The sequence below is a fragment of the Schistocerca serialis genome, chromosome 5 (genome assembly GCF_023864345.2).
Source record: "Schistocerca serialis cubense isolate TAMUIC-IGC-003099 chromosome 5, iqSchSeri2.2, whole genome shotgun sequence".
Taxonomy (NCBI): Eukaryota; Metazoa; Arthropoda; class Insecta; order Orthoptera; family Acrididae; genus Schistocerca; species Schistocerca serialis.
This window is the reverse complement of record NC_064642.1, coordinates 90803354-90819652: the sequence shown is the minus strand read 5'-3', so window position 1 is coordinate 90819652 and position 16299 is coordinate 90803354.

Below are 16299 nucleotides of genomic sequence, written 5' to 3'. Positions count from 1 at the left end.
AACCTTCGACCAGCTTCGCCGTGATACTCCTTCACAGGCTCTGTGTAATAATAATAATCTGCCTTTTGTAAATGTCGCTAATCCCAATGGATTTCCCCATTTACAGCCCATTTCTTAGCAGGGGCGATCCCCGTCGGTGTCTGCTCCGCTTACACATGCTTTTGTTATCGCGTGACAACGCCACCAGGCGGCATCCAATTTCGCCGTGGCTAGTGGTCATAAAGTTTTGGCTGGGCGATGTATATACACTACTGGCCATTAAAATTGCTACACCAAGAAGAAATGCAGATGATAAAAGGGTATTCATTGGACAAATATATTATACTAGAACTGACATGAGATTACATTTTCACGCAATATGGGTGCATAGATCCCGAGAAATCAGTACGCAGAACAACCACATCTCTCCGTAATAACGGCCTTGATACGCATGGGCATTGAGTCAAACAAAGCTTGGATGGCGTCTACAGATACAGCTGCCCATGCAGCTTCAACACGATACCACAGTTCATCAAGAGTAGTGACTGGCGTATTGTGACGAGCCAGTTGCTCGGCCACCATTGACCAGACGTTTTCAATTGATGTGAGATCTGGAGAATGTGCTGCCCAGGGCAGTCGAACATTTTCTGCATCCAGAAAGGCCCGTACAGGCCTGCAACATGCGGTCGTGCATTATCCAGCTGAAATGTAGGGTTCGCAGGGATCGAATGAAGGGTAGAGCCACGGGTCGTAACACATCTGAAATGTAACTTCCATTGTTCAAAGTGACGTCAATGCGAACAAGAGGTGACCGAGACGTGTAACCAATGGCACCCCATACCATCACGCCGAGTGATACGCCAGTATGGCGATGACGAATACATGCTTCCAATGTGCGTTCACCGCGATGTCGCCAAACACGGATGCAACCATCATGATGCTGTAAACAGAACCTGAATTCGTCCGAAAAAATGACGTTTTGCCATTCGTGCACCCAGGTTTGTCGTTGAGTACACCATTGCAGGCGCTCCTGTCTGTGATGCAGCGTCAAGGGTAACCGCAGCCATGGTCTCCGAGCTGATAGTCCATGCTGCTGCAGACACCGTCGAACTGTTCTTGCAGATGGTTGTTGTCTTGCAAACTTCCCCATCTGTTGATTCAGGGACATCTGTACGCGAGTGAGAAAACCTAAACAGCGCCAGAGAGTTTTTTTTAATCGACGAACGTGATGTGATTATAGAAGCGATATTTTTCCACGTGGTTAATTATTAGTTAATTATTCTTAGGAATTTTCTTGCTTCTTGAATGGAGAAAGGAAATGTGTTCTCTCCTTCTGGAGTAATAACGAAAATGATCTGAGATTAAGGATATAAAAAAGAGTTTTATTGTGAGGTTTTAAGAAGGAAAGAGCATAGAGCACTGAAAAATTTTCGAGAGAATGTAAATAAAAATATCAATTAATTGCAATGTTAAGGTATAATGTAAGTAAACATTTATTTCCTTTTATGAATCAGATTAAAGACTATTTCTTTTTTGGTAAAAATTGAATTATAGCTCTTTAGTTTTACAAATTCAGTACATGTGAGTATGTTAGTGACGTATGTAAGCTACCGTGAATCATACCGCTTTGCACACACGTGAGACCAGTCATATCTTTATTTTCAGAAAGAAGCGCAGCCGACATCTGTTCACCGAGTAGGTAAACTGAAAGGCGTCACAATGTTGCGGCTGGCGTTATGTTTTTCCTGTGTGTCCACAACAGCGAGAGGCGCTGCTAACTGCATGATTTTGATTAGACATACCCGCTCACTCTCTCTTTTACGTGTAGTAGCTGTAGCTTGCCAATGGATAACTTGGAAAGCGCAGTAACGACTTTCAAAGAGCTGGTATGTATAATTTTATCAGCTACCTACTGGTTGCAGCCTATCATACTAGAAAGCCGCCACTGCAATTGTGAATACTAAGTACCATCTGTTCACTGAAATCCAGGTCTTCATTTTCTCTCATATTACGTTACAACAACAAACCCTACCTACTTGGGTTGCAGGTTTAGCTCAGTATCCTTGCTATCGAATTTAAATATACGGTACCCAAAATACTTCATGCACCTCACACATGAACTCGGACACAAGCGATTATTTTGTGCAAGCTTAATGTTATTTAAGGATCTTAACAATTATCGTGCGCTCTGTACTCAAAAACATTTCCTGATACTTTTGTAAGTAAAAAAAAAAACAAAAAGCACTCCGTCTTCAGGCCACAAGTGGCCCATCGGGACCATCCGACCGCCGTGTCATTCTCAGTTGAGGATGGATATAAGAGGGGCGTGTACCTTTCCACATAATCTCCTTCCAGTTCTGTAGCCCTCTTCCAGATAGACGCAATGGCGGTATACCTTTGCTCTGGTCACGACTCCATTTCTTCACAACGCGGATCGCTCCCTCGTCGCCTTCAAAATGTCTTCCACGAACGCTACGTCTTAATGGGCCAAACAAGAAGGAGTCACAGGGAGCTAGTTCAGGGCTGTAGCGTGGAAGGAGTAACGTTGTACAACCCTGTTACGTGAAGCATCCAAAAGTCCTCAAACTTGTGTGAGGCCAAGCGTTATTGCGTTGAATCGAAACGTCACCTGGATTGTTACGGCGCCAGCTACCGGGTCGTTATGCGTCGATCCTCGCGATTGAGGAGGTCAGCACGCTGGAACATGTCAAGTGTGACAGCCATGAATTATCTTGCCGCTCGCTGCAAATCATGGAGTACCACCGAACTCCCTCCTGATAGCCTCGCCAGTCTGTACCCGGCTATCAATTGTTCTCCTAGCGACTGCAGACGTTCATCATAGACTTCACAAAACGTTTGTGAATATTCTCCACAGTTTCTTTCTTCGCAGTGGGAAATTCAGTGACTATAAGCTGCTGTACCGTACATCACTTACGGCCGCCATTGTGAAACACTGCTGCATTTAGCGTATCTGTCGGGGATACATAAATTTTAAGCATACACTTAGCAAACTTCGAAGAATTAATACTTAACCTTTCTCACTCCTATCATTGTCGACTGTGAAAAATATGTAGGGCGTTATTTTCAGAGTGATCCTTATATACCCTCGACCGCTGCTGTTAGTCCAACGTATGTCATACATTCGGTCACTCATCTAATATAAGCCATGTAGACCACAAAGTGTTCTGCAGGCAACCTCCTTTGTAGATGAACCTCAGTTTCCCACTATCTTCCCAATAAATCAAAGTCTTTAACTTGGCTAACAACAAAGACATCGTGATCATACTACGCCTTTGAACCATAGAATGTGTGGGTCAGTCTAACAGTAAGACATGGGTGATTCAATTGCAGCTCATTCATTGTGTGTTCCGAGCTTATTAAAATTCTGCGTTTCCTGAAAAGTATAATTTTATATTCAGAGAGACGTAAGCAAGTCGATAAACACTTCTCAATTTTCTAGTCGCATGAGTTTTGTTTGTATACTCCAGCTCTAAAAAACTTCCTGTGTCATCGTCAGTAGTTACCTGTCATTTTAATAGACCGTGTGAAGCCTTCCCATGTAGTTGCGGTGAAAGGCTACAACCTACCGTATAACGGAATCTGCCTAGCTACTCATGTTTCTCAGACATCGACATAATCCCTGGCAGCAAATGAAAGTTCCGTGACATCGTAGTGTCTCCACGATATAATTCGTCCAAATAAATACGAAAGATCGGCACCTAAAGAATGGAAAGTTGCACAGGTGACACCAATACTCAAGAAAGGAAGTATGAGTAATCCCCTGAATTGCAGATTTGCAGCGTGATTTTGGAACATATATTATGAATTACTTCGAAGAAAAAGATTTATTGACCGATAGTCTGCAAGGATTCACAAAATATCGTTCTTGTGAAGCACAGCTATCTCTTTACTCACAAGAAGTAATGAGCGTTGTGGATAGGGGCTCTCAACTTGATTTCATATTTCTAGATATCGAGAAGGCTTTTGACACCGTAATTCACAAGCTACTTCTACTCAAATTACATGCTCCTAATCTATATCAATGATCTATGAGATAATCTTGGAAGCCCTCTTAGAATATTTGTAAATGATGCTGTCATTTATCATCTCCTACAGTCATCAAATGATAAAAAGCAATAGAAAAATTATTCTGACGAGATGTCTGAGATGTCTGTATGGTGCGAAAAGTGGCGATTGACTTTGAAAAGTGTGAAGTCATCCACATGAGTACTAAAAGGAAGATGCTAAATTTCGTTTACACGATAAATCACACAAATCTAAAGGCCGTGAATTCATACCTATCTGGCCGAGCGGTTAAAGGCGCTACAGTCTGGAACCGCACGACCGCTACGGTCGCAGGTTCGAATCCTGCCTCGGGCATGGATGTGTGTGACGTCCTTAGGTTAGTTAGGTTTAAGTAGTTCTAAGTTCTAGGGGACTTACGATCACAGCAGTTGAGTCCCATAGTGCTCAGAGCCATTTGAACCATTTTTCTTACCTATCACATAGGTAATGTTGGGACAAAAGCTTAGCAAGACTGCGGTATACTGGCAAAACACATAGAAGATACAGCAAGGCTACTAAAATCATTGCCCCCAAAGTTCTTGTCCGTCCTCTTCTGGAGTACTTCTGTGCAATGTGGGATTTGCATGAGATGGGATTGACAGAGGACATCGAAAAAATTCGAAGAAGAGCAACTCGTTTTGTGTTGTTTCGAAATAGGTAAGAGAGTGTCAGAAATATGATAAAAGAGTTGGGGTGGCAATCATTGAAACAAAGGCGTATTTCGTTGCGCGGGGATCTTCTTATGAAATTTCAATCACCAGCTTTCTCCTCCAAATGCGAAGAATTTTGTCGTAATCCGTCTATATAGAGAGAAATGATCATTGTGATAAAATAACAGAAATCAGAGCTCGTACGGAAAGACTTAAGTGGTCGTTCTTCCCGCGCGCTGTTAGAGAGTGGCCGGCCGCTGTGACCGACTGGTTCTAGGTGCTTCAATCTGGAACCGCGTTGCTGGTACGGTCGCAGGTTCGAATCCTGCCTCTGGCATGGATGTGTGTAATGTCATTAGGTTAGTTAGGTTTAAGTATTTCTAAGTCTAGGGGACTGATGACCTTAGAAGCTAAGTCCCATTGTGCTCAGAGCCATTTGAACCATTTTAAATTTATTCGAGAGTGGAACGGTAGAGGACTAGCTTGGTGGTGGTTGGATGAACCATCTGCCTGGGACTTAAGTGTGAATTGCAGGGTAGTAACGTAGATTTCGATGTAGATGCGGATATAGACACGGCCTATTAGTATTACAGTTAACTCCCGACAATGGCGTCAGTGGAAGTCGTTTAAGCCTTAAATATGCCAACAAATCAGAGGTCGTAACAAAACCGAGGAACACTTATCCGAAGATGCCGCAGAAAACTACATTCTCAAACTGAACAAGTCTCCGTAACTTCTGTAGAAATCGCCACGAAGAAATACATTTACGTCGTGCCAAGCGAATGGGAATGGCTACAAAGATCGGTGTTTTCACACACAGCATTTTGTGCTCAATGAGAAACGGCTACAAACCGTTTCTATCATTAACGTTCTGGTACACATTGCGAGCGTAACCCCAAATCTATTAACAAGCTCTGGTGACTTAATGCTGTAGCATGATGTTGACGGTGATGTGTCTGCTACTATGGAATATATATAGTCTAGAGGTCATTTTGGTATTTTTCACAGAAAACTGTGTCTTACGACACCTGTTAGCCTCCGTTTCATTTTCGACATACGCAGATCAAAGTTTATGGGACACTGTTCTCACATACATTGTTTTAATCTGCTCCAAATACTTTTGCCGAAAGCAAAATCTCTCTGTCGTATGAAATGCTAGGCAATTTGTAAATTCTACTTATTTGGTGACCAAATGATTTATCATGAATCTCCTAGCCATTACTGTGATAAAAATGTGTCTCACTTTAAAAAGAAGTGAGTATAGTTTACAGCATGTAACCCCTACTGTCTTACACTATTGGCCATTAAAACTGCTACACCAAGAAGAAATGCAGATGATAAACGGGTATTCATTGAACAAATATATTGAACTTGAACTGGCATGTGATTACATTTTCACGCAATTTGGGTGCATACATCCCGAGAAATCAGTACCCGTAACAACCACCTCTGGCCGTAATAACGGCCTTGATACGCCTGGGCATTGAGTCAAACAGAGCTTGAATGGCGTGTACAGGTACAGCTGCCCATGCAGCTTCAACACGATATCACAGTTCATCAAGAGTAGTGACTGGCGTATTGTGACGAGCCAGTTGCTCGGCCACCATTCACCAGAGGTTTTCAATTGGTGAGAGATCTGGAGAATGTCAGTCGAACATTCTCTGTAATCAGAAAGGCCCGTACAGGACCTGCAACACGCGGTCGTGCATTATCCTGCTGAAATATAGGGTTTCGCAGGGATCGAATGAAGGGTAGAGCCACGGGTCGTAACACATCTGAAATGTAACGCCCACTGTTCAAAATGACGTCAACGCAAACAAGAGGTGACCGAGACGTGTAACCAATGGCACCCCATAGCATCACGCCGGGTGATACGCCAGTATGGCGACGCCGAATACACGCTTCCAACGTGAGTTCACCTCGATGTCGCCAAACACGGATGCGACCATCATGATGCTGTAAACAGAATCTGGATTCAACCGAAAAGATGACGTTTTGCCATTCGTGCACCCAGGTTCGTCATGAGTACACCATCGCAGGCGCTCCTGTTTGTGATGCAGCGTCAAGGGTAACCGCAGCCATGGTCTCCGAGCTGATAGTCCATGGTGCTGCAAACGTCGTCGAACTGTTCGTGCAGATGGTTGTTGTCTTGCAAACGTCCCCATCTGTTGACTCAGGGATCGAGACGTGGCTGGACGATCCGTGTAGGTGTCGCCAGCGGCGCCAACCTTGTGTGTATGCTCTGATAAGCTAATCATTTGCATATCACAGCATCTTCTTCCTGTCGGTTAAATTTCGCGTCTGTAGCACGTCATGTTCGTGGTGTAGCAGTTTTAATGGCCAGTAGTGTAACTGCCGTAATTTCCATCTGTCCAACAGAATATGTTATTAATATTACGAAATGGATAGTTGCTACTCATCATATAGCGGAGATTCTGATTCGCAGATAGGCACAAAATACACCCCTACAATCACACAAATGCAACGCACTTGCACATGGCCACAGTCACTGGCAGTTGTGTTCGTCCTGTATTTTCCATTGTTTAAGAAAAGGAATCAGTGATGTCAGGGGACAATCGAAAAGTTTGTTTGATTGCGTTGCTGCAGCTTATATGCAACGTAGTGCGATACGCGTTAAGGTATCTAAGCACATGCACGTAGCAAAGTTTTAGTGCGGCATTAGTGTCTTTTCGACGTGCGTGCGGTAAATGTGTAAACGTGACTATGGTGACGTTATTACCGAATGCGTCCAGACAGAACCAACGTGATGTTCTCGGCTGCCGAATGACAAACACGGGGAGACGTCCTTCGGAGGATGAAGAATGTGTATGAATCAGCGTTGTGGAAGTTCAAAGTGTAAAGTTCAAGAGCCTGCTATCTGGTGGGAACGTGACGCTCGCCCTGTTCTTTAATTAAGGGGGCTTGTTGTTTATTGATTTCAGGGAACCTGGTGTCTCCATCAAAGGGAAACGGTACTATACAACATTGAAGAAATTACTGATTGGAACTAAGGCGGAACGTCCGGGAAAACTGCGACAAGGGGTTCTACTGCTTCATGATAACGCACGTCCCCTTATCTAAACGCCGTAGCGCAGAAGTTAGGGCAGCGCAATTAGGAGACCCTCGAGCACTCTCCCAATAGCTCTGATCCCGCCCCATGCAATTATCACGCCTTCCGTGTCTTAGAAAATGGCTTGAAGGGTCTACGGACGAGGCTTCATTGCCTGTGACGATGTTCGACAAAAATTGTCACTGTCAGCCTTGTAACGTGCAAGCAGCGTTGCGCAGGTTGCCCTTCGTTGCTCTTCGTGGTTTTCTGTTAGGCGGCGAGGAATCCACAGACTTCTTCAAGCACAGGACATGGTGTTTTACCAAACAGGTATCTTGCGTAGGTGGGAAAATTAACTCAATGATCACGGCCTGACTGGAATACCCATTCTGCAGTATAGAGCCTTCGAACGGCAACATGTTGATAGTTCCTTACAATATCACTGTCTAACTAGTACAGACAGGAGTATCATATCTGATACGAAGGTTTTTTTACCTTTATCTGCATAAGGTAAATTACGAATTATCTGATGTTGTAAGTAGGCTGTTTAGGTTTTTATGTTGGCAACGTCACGTAGCGCTCTGTATGAAAATCACTGATTGTGCTGCGTGCAGTCTGTGGCTGGTTGGCATTGTTGGAACATTCGCTATTGTAGTGTTGGGCAGTTGGCTGTTAACAGCGCGTAGCGTTGCGCAGCGATCTGAACGTGTGTCCGTCAGAGACAGTAAATTTTTAAGACTGGATGCCATAAACTGCTATACATATTTTGACTTTTGAACACTTTTAAGGTAAATACATTGTTTGTTCTCTATCAAAATCTTTCATTTGCTAACTACGCCTATCAGTAGCTAGTGCCTTCAGTAGTTAGAATCTTTTATTTAGCTGGCAGTAGTGGCGCTCGCTGTATTGCAGTAGTTCGAGTAACGAAGATTTTTGTGAGGTAAGAGATTAATGAAAGGTATAGGTTAATGTTACTCAGGGCCATTCTTTTGTAGGGATTTTTTAAAGTCAGATTGCGTTGGGCCAAAATTATTGTGTGTCAGTTTAGTATTGATCAGAATAAGTAAAGAGAGAAATGTCTGAGTACGTTCAGTTCTGCTCAGCTGTTTGAAAATCAAATAACGTAAGGGGTTTACCAGCACAGTAATTCATTAATTTTTCTAAGGGGACGTTTCAATGTAGGCGGAGAACGATAAGTGACTTTACTGTCGGAGGAGACATTCCCCGCAGAACACAAAGAGGATACTTTATGTGGTAGTACTAAACTGCAGCATTCATGGTAAGGTCCGTAGTAGTCAACATAGATTCCGCAATAGGGATTTTGTAAAATTCGCTTGAACTGTCCGTTCATGAGATTCCGAATGCCGTAGACGATGGCGGCCAGGTTGATACCGTGTTCCTTGGCTGCAGGGAGGCATTCGATTCAGTTCCGGACTAGCACATAGTGAGAAAAACACCGAACCTGCCGAGTACCGTATTAGATTTGTGACTAGATTCAGGACTTGCTAGTAGAACTCAATTCGTCGTTCCTAATGGGGCGACAGGTGAGAGGTAGTATTGGGCCTACTCGAAGAGAGTGTTATACGGCCACTACTGTTTACAATAGGCATGATTATTTCCAAGTACCTCAAGGGATTCACAAGGCGATTACAAGAAAACTACAAGACATACAGAAAGAAATGGCACATGTCAGTGGAAAAAGCGTCGCTCCAATTTTCGATTTGTAGTACGCGACGTGGCGTATTTCTTGTCCGCACCACCAGGGGACAGGTGTGTCTGAAAATGTTGACGAATCATTCGCTCCATTTTGTCGCAACGATTTAGTTCGCGCATGGAGGTAGGCAACCGAATGAACAGATTTGCGAAGCGGGCTGTCGTCGTTGCGCCTTCCCCGGCAGCAATGAAATGCACGTATGTGCTCTTACGCCCTTATTGACATTTTCCACGTCACAAACGTTGCTCATATTGCGCACTTGTTACATGCGTTAGAAACTTAGAGAGACGATCTATCCACTGATATGTGTTTATTTTCTGCATGTCTTATAGTTTTAGTCTAATCACCATGCGTGACACTGGAGGTACTGGTAACTCTGTATACGGGTCGTCATAAACAGTGTGAAAAGCTTGTAAGGATTTTGCACTGCAGATTGTGCTGAGAAATAATTGTTAAGAAAAAAATCGATATGTTGCCCCGCTTTCCAATTTATTAGCACTGAAATTAATCATTCAGGCCATTGCGGGCACAAATTCAAACGGCCTTCCAGAGACGGTGTCACCAAACGCGTTCTTCGTTTGGCTTTCTAAAACCGAAAAAGAGAGCGGGCGCCCCCCCCCCCCCCCACACACACACACACAACTAATAATAGTTGTATCTGGCGTGCCGCTTGAATCTGCGCGTGCAACGGCATGATTGGCTAACTTGAATGCTAAATAACTAAACAACGCCGCAAGGTATCGAAATGTTTTGTTAAGAATTATTTCTCAGAAAAACCTACCTTGCAATACTCCTACAAGCTTTACAGACTGTATGTGACCACCCTATGTATACGTATTGAAACAAAAGATCGAGCTCAAGTTCTGAAGTACTCTTTTATAAAGACAGCCGAAATGGCAAATACATTTAGCTACGGGCCTTTTTTGTGTTAGTAAGAGCTACTGTAAGAGATAAATATCGTGTGTTTTTAAAATATTATGCAGTGTAATTGTTTTTAGATAACTGTATTGTATTAGTATATAAACAATTTCCTCGCAATGAGGTAGATACACATCGTGGGGAGACCGTTTCCATTTTTGAAGCGGCGAGCATGCTGAAGTTATTTTTTCAATTTCCTGAGGGTAGCACAATACACTTCGGAGTAGAGTGTTGCGCTACGAGAGAGGACATCAAACAGGATAACCCACTGAGAGTCGCTGACTTTATCGGCTCAGGGTGTGGCTTTGAACGTTTTCTTCGCAGGAGAGGTGGTGTGGCGCCACTCCATACTTGGCCTTTTTGTTCCCAGTTCGAAATGTGAACCCATCTTTCATCACCTTTTACGATGTTCGACAAAAAATTCTCACGATCAGCTTTGCAACGCGCTATCAATTTCGCATAGATTGCCATTCGTTGCTCTGTATGATTTTCTGTTAGGAGATGAGGAACCCACAGGATACAAGCCTTTGAGTACCCCAGCTGGTGGATGTGTGTGTCAGCACCACCAACAGATACGTCCAGTTGTGCAGCGAGATATTTGATTGTGATCCGTCGATATCATCGAATCAGGACACCCTCATTCGAGGAGATTGACGGATCACAATCAAACACGTGCCAACATTGCAGGTGTCACAGCTATGTGCGGCCTACAGGAAAGAGGGACCTCTCCAGATTTACGTGACCTTGTTGTGATGATGACAGCCGCCTCGCGCAATGACTCACCGTGCTTTTGTTCACTGTCAGGTCTCCGTAGATATTCTGCAAGTGGCTATGAGTATCTGCCATGCTGTCGGTTTCCGCCAAAAGAGTCCGTATAGCGCCGCCGCCTATCAGAACTCCGTGAAACTACAGGGGCTGAAGCGCGAATATTCCACGATATACCACAAGAAATTTCGCATTTTTAACCGAAACTGACCAAGAAAAAAAGTGTTTCATTAGTTATTGAACGCCCCTCATAACAAAATGACCCGCTACCAATTGTAGATAACTCAACTGAAGCGCGATTGAGACCACTCACTACAGCATGTGCCAAGGTATTTTCAATTAGGCCGTCCCAGTAAGAGACTATAGGGACTCATCGTGTCGGTACATATTAAAGTTTTATCGACTCTTCCGTCAACTACGTAAGGAATATCTTGATGAAGGGCATATGACTTCGCGGTTACCATCTATGTTTCTGTTAGCAACAAGTAGGACTGTCTGCAAAAAACGCAACTCCTGCGGAGTAATACATTATGGAACTACACGTGTTCAATTTTTATTAGTTAGCCCAGTTACAAACCAATTTTGACAGAAGTGATCAATTCACTCGGTCACAGAATATAATTTAGTCACTGAGAGAGCGTTACGGAGATAACGAACTTCAATGGCAGGTGCAACATGAGAGGCATCTTCGTGGTGGAGAGAATTACAGTTGACATTCCAAATGCGTACGTTTCAAGAAGAGTTGGACAAAATATTCCTTAATAGATCTGTAGAAATGTTCAACACAGTAAAATCAGAGATATTGGAGTTTACACGTTGTCTTATCGACAACCGTTCTTCGCGCCCACCATTCGCTAATGGAACAGAGAAAGGGGGGGGGGGGGGCAAGATGTTAATGGTACGTTAGGGTGGCTAGCTGAATAAAGCTATAGATTTATAGCATCCTGTAGTAGTAACCGCAAAATACATCCCTAATACAAACCCAGGATAGGTCGTTGTACATTACTTCCTGTACTATCCCTCCCTGAAGTTTCCAGACAGACGAACCGTACTCGAGGATAAAGACGAAGGTTTGTTGGTGTCAAGGAAGCCTGCCAGCAGAGGATACCGGCGCCTGGACAGCGCTGTGCGGGCGTTGGAACGATGAGTCAGTGGCGGGCATGCGACCGTCTCTGCGCTGATGTCTGAGTCACTGGGCAGCTGCCGCCGTTCTCTGGCGCACAGCCCGCTGGCACGGGCTCCACTGTGCGCCGCGTCGCGCATGTGCAAACACATCCTGCACGCGCAGCCTGCTGCCTGCTACCTGCCACTGTGTGACACAGTCAGCAGTTACGGAGCCGATTTACACGTGTCTCCTCTGATACAGTGGTGCCACAAAATTCTGGCTGCGTCTTTCAATTGAGGAATAACCACCGCTAGTGTGCCACAGGGATCAATACTGGGCCCACTTCTTCTGACTGTTACTGTTGCTATTGTGGTCGTTGTTGTTGTGCTCTTGATTCTGACGACTGGTTTGATACATCTCTTCAGGCTAGTCTTGTGTATCTCCCTTCAGCTCTGCATAAGTAGTGCATCCTAATTCCCCTTGAACGTGCTTATTGTAGTTAAGCGTTGGTCACCCTCTACAATGTTTACCCCAACCCCACTACACATACACACACACACACACACACACACACACACACACACAGAGTCACGTTTACAGTTCACTGTCGAGAGGAATGCGACAGACGGGAGTTTAGCAGCGAATCGGGTGTGCACCGTGGAGTGCTCTGCAATGGAATACTACGTGTTGTTCTAAAAACATTTTTATACCAGGTGATCAAAAAGTCAGTATAAATTTGAAAACTGATTAAATACGGAATAATGTAGATAGAGAGGTACAAATTGACACGCATGCTTGGAATGACATGGGGTTTTATTAGAACCAAAAAAATACAAAAGTTCAAAAAATGCCCTACATATGGCGCTTCATCTGATCAGAATAGCAATAATTAGGATAACAAAGTAAGACAAAGAAAAGATGATGCTCTTTACAGGAAGTGCTCAATATGTCCACCATCCTTCCTCAACAGTAGCTATAGTCGAGGAATAACGTTGTGAACAGCACTGTAAAGCATGTCTGGAGTTATGGTGAGGCATTGGCGTCCGATGTTGTCTTTCAGCATCCCTAGAGATGTAGGTCGATCACGATACACTTGCGACTTCAGGTAACCCCAAAGCCAATAATCGCACGGACTGAGATCTGGGGACCTGTGTAAGGGGTCCATAGGCCCTTACTATAACTTTGCACTTGGCACAGGCCGAGAGGACAAACAATCGATTGTGACGTGTTGAGAGAGCGAATGTCGAGATGCGCCAGTGTGGTTGGCGGGAGTAGTGTGTGTGTGAAGGCCGTTGTTGAAATAAAGTCTTTAACGGAGAAGGGTGTCGCCATCGCCGTGGTTAGACCCTTATGTAATAGATTAATACCGGGAAAGTGAAGAACTGTCATTACTAAAGTGATCAGTGACGTTACTAGTGCCGATATTTGGTTTCGGGTCTACCGCGCCGGCCTAACCTTGGATTGCAGTGTTGGATGCAGTGATGGATTAGCGTGTGACGATAATGGAAAATGAAGAAAGCCTGTGCTGAGAATAGACGTAATTAGATATGTATGACGAAGACAGTGGCTATCTCCTTTTTTGTGTTTTGAGAAGAATATAAGTTCGTAATTAGTAAAACTGTGTTGGTGTTCCTTTACCAGACATTCAGTATTATAGTACTGAACAGGACGAACTGGAAAGTAACAACTTCCGTAGCAGTCAATTCCGATTGCCACCCACATTAGGTTCACGGTCATGTTAATAATAAATATTGGGCTGCTATGCGATCAGATCAGGTCGGGATAATAAATCGGAGGTGTTACACCTGGGAGGCCAAGCATGACGAAAGTGGCGGCTGAGCACACGATCATCACCAAACGACGCGCGCTAGAAATCTTTCACGCGTCTACCAATATGGGGTGAGCGCCATCCTGCATAAACATCGTACATTCCAGCAGGTGTTTATCAGCCAGGCTGGAGATGGTGAGATTCTGTAACATATCGGCGTACCCCTCACCCGTCACGGTAGCAGTTACAAAACCAGAATTACACATTTCCTCGAAGAAGAAAGGCCCGATAACGGTAGATGTGGTAAATCCAACCGATACCGTGACTTTCTCGTCGTGCAATGGAGTTTCCACGACGGTTCTAGGATTTTCGGTAGCCCAAATTCTGCAGTTGTGGGCGTTGACAGACCCTCGGAGCGTGAAATGAGCTTCGTCGGTCCACAACACGTTACTCAACCAATTGTCATCTTCCGCCATCTTTTGAAACGCCCACGCCGCAAATGCCCTCCGCTTCACTAAATCGCCAGGTAACAGTTCATGATGCCGATGGATTTTGTACGGATAGCATCGGAGGGTAGGCCTAAGTGCCAACCAAACTGTAGTGTATGGAATGCCGGTGCGACGTGCGACTGCACGAGCGCTGACTTCCCCGTGCATAGACGAACCCGCTACGGTCTCCATTTCTTCCTGAATGTCTCAGCAGCATTACGCCTTGTGCTCGGTCGGCCACTACGGGGTCTATCGTCTAAACAACCCGTGGCTTCGAACTTCGAAATCATTCTCGCCACAGCTGTATTTGTCAACGGATCTTTACCCATTCGAATCCCCTACCTATGGGGATAGGATCGTAACGCTGAACTAGCACATTCCCCATTCTGATAATACATCTTCACTAAAAGCGCCTTTTCAGGTAACGTCAACATGCTGCGACTGCTGGCGCATCTGATTCTCTCTCTTTTTTTTTTTTTTTTTTTACTTTATTGTTATTTTAAAACCTGTAATTCAGGTAGGCTGGCAGCGGCACACTACGCCGCTCTTCAGCCATAGCGTTTTACAAGAGTATAAAACATGGTGAATGACAATGAACAAAGTGACGGGCAAAAGAGAGAGGTCACAGAGACATAAAAAACACGGAGTCGTTCACATGTGACGATAACAACACGGAAAACACGTCGGCACGGCGCACAAAACACTGGTGAGTCCGACGGCACAAGTGAACGTAGGAGTGGGACGGCGGACACCAAAAACACTATATGACGTCACACACACGAAGCACAAGAGGCGACGATCTCCGGCGCGCGAATGTTCACTATACGTGTGCGAGTCGATTCTCTCTCTCATTACAGCTCCTTTTATACACGATTGTCATGCGCAGTCACTGACTTTTGCTGTCCAGCGCCATCCGTCGGACATTTTTGTGAACTTTTTTTTAGGTTCTAATAAAACCCCATGTCATTCCAAGCATGTGTGTCAATTTTTACCTCTCTATCTACATTATTCCGTGGTTTATTAAGTTTTCAAACTTATACTGACTTTTTGATCACCCGGTAGATACAATTACATCAACATTATAACCGTTACCGGTTTAATGATACTGGACTAACATTTTCAGTGTACTGATATTTCTGAAATAATGTTCATCAAATTCATTGGTGTTCCCATGGTATCGGCAGCTGCTGTATATACAGTCTATTGGACTAACATTTTCAGTGTACTGATATTTCTGAAATAATGTTCATCAAATTCATTGGTGTGCCCATGGTATCGGCAGCTGCTGTATATACAGTCTATTAACCCTGGTACCGGTATGCAATTACCTGAATGTGCTTTTTCGTCATGAAACACATTTCCTTTCTTCAGCTAATTCTAGGATTTCCTTGTCAGTTTCTTCCTTACGGTGAGGAGGCGCGTGGACGTTTCACTAGAATTTTTCCTCTTTTGTTGTACGCAAAAACTAATTGAAAATGGTATACTGTAAACGGCAAACAATAGGGTAAACTATAAAGTCTGCTTGAAACCATTACTTTTCGGTCGACCGGTCACGCAGACCAGTGACTGGCCAGAATGGAGTGACGGGAAGGTCTGTTTCCCCGCCCCACAACTCACTGCTCACACCGCTGTTCAGAGTTGCCTACTGACCCCCGTAACCAAAGTGACTGTTCCTTGATGCATCAGAGTGTTCTCTGTCAGTCAGTGTCTTTTTCTTAGTCAAGTTGTGCCATTACACCCCATTCAGTTAAGTACTTCTTCTATATTTGCTATTGAACCTACCCATCCAATCTCCAGC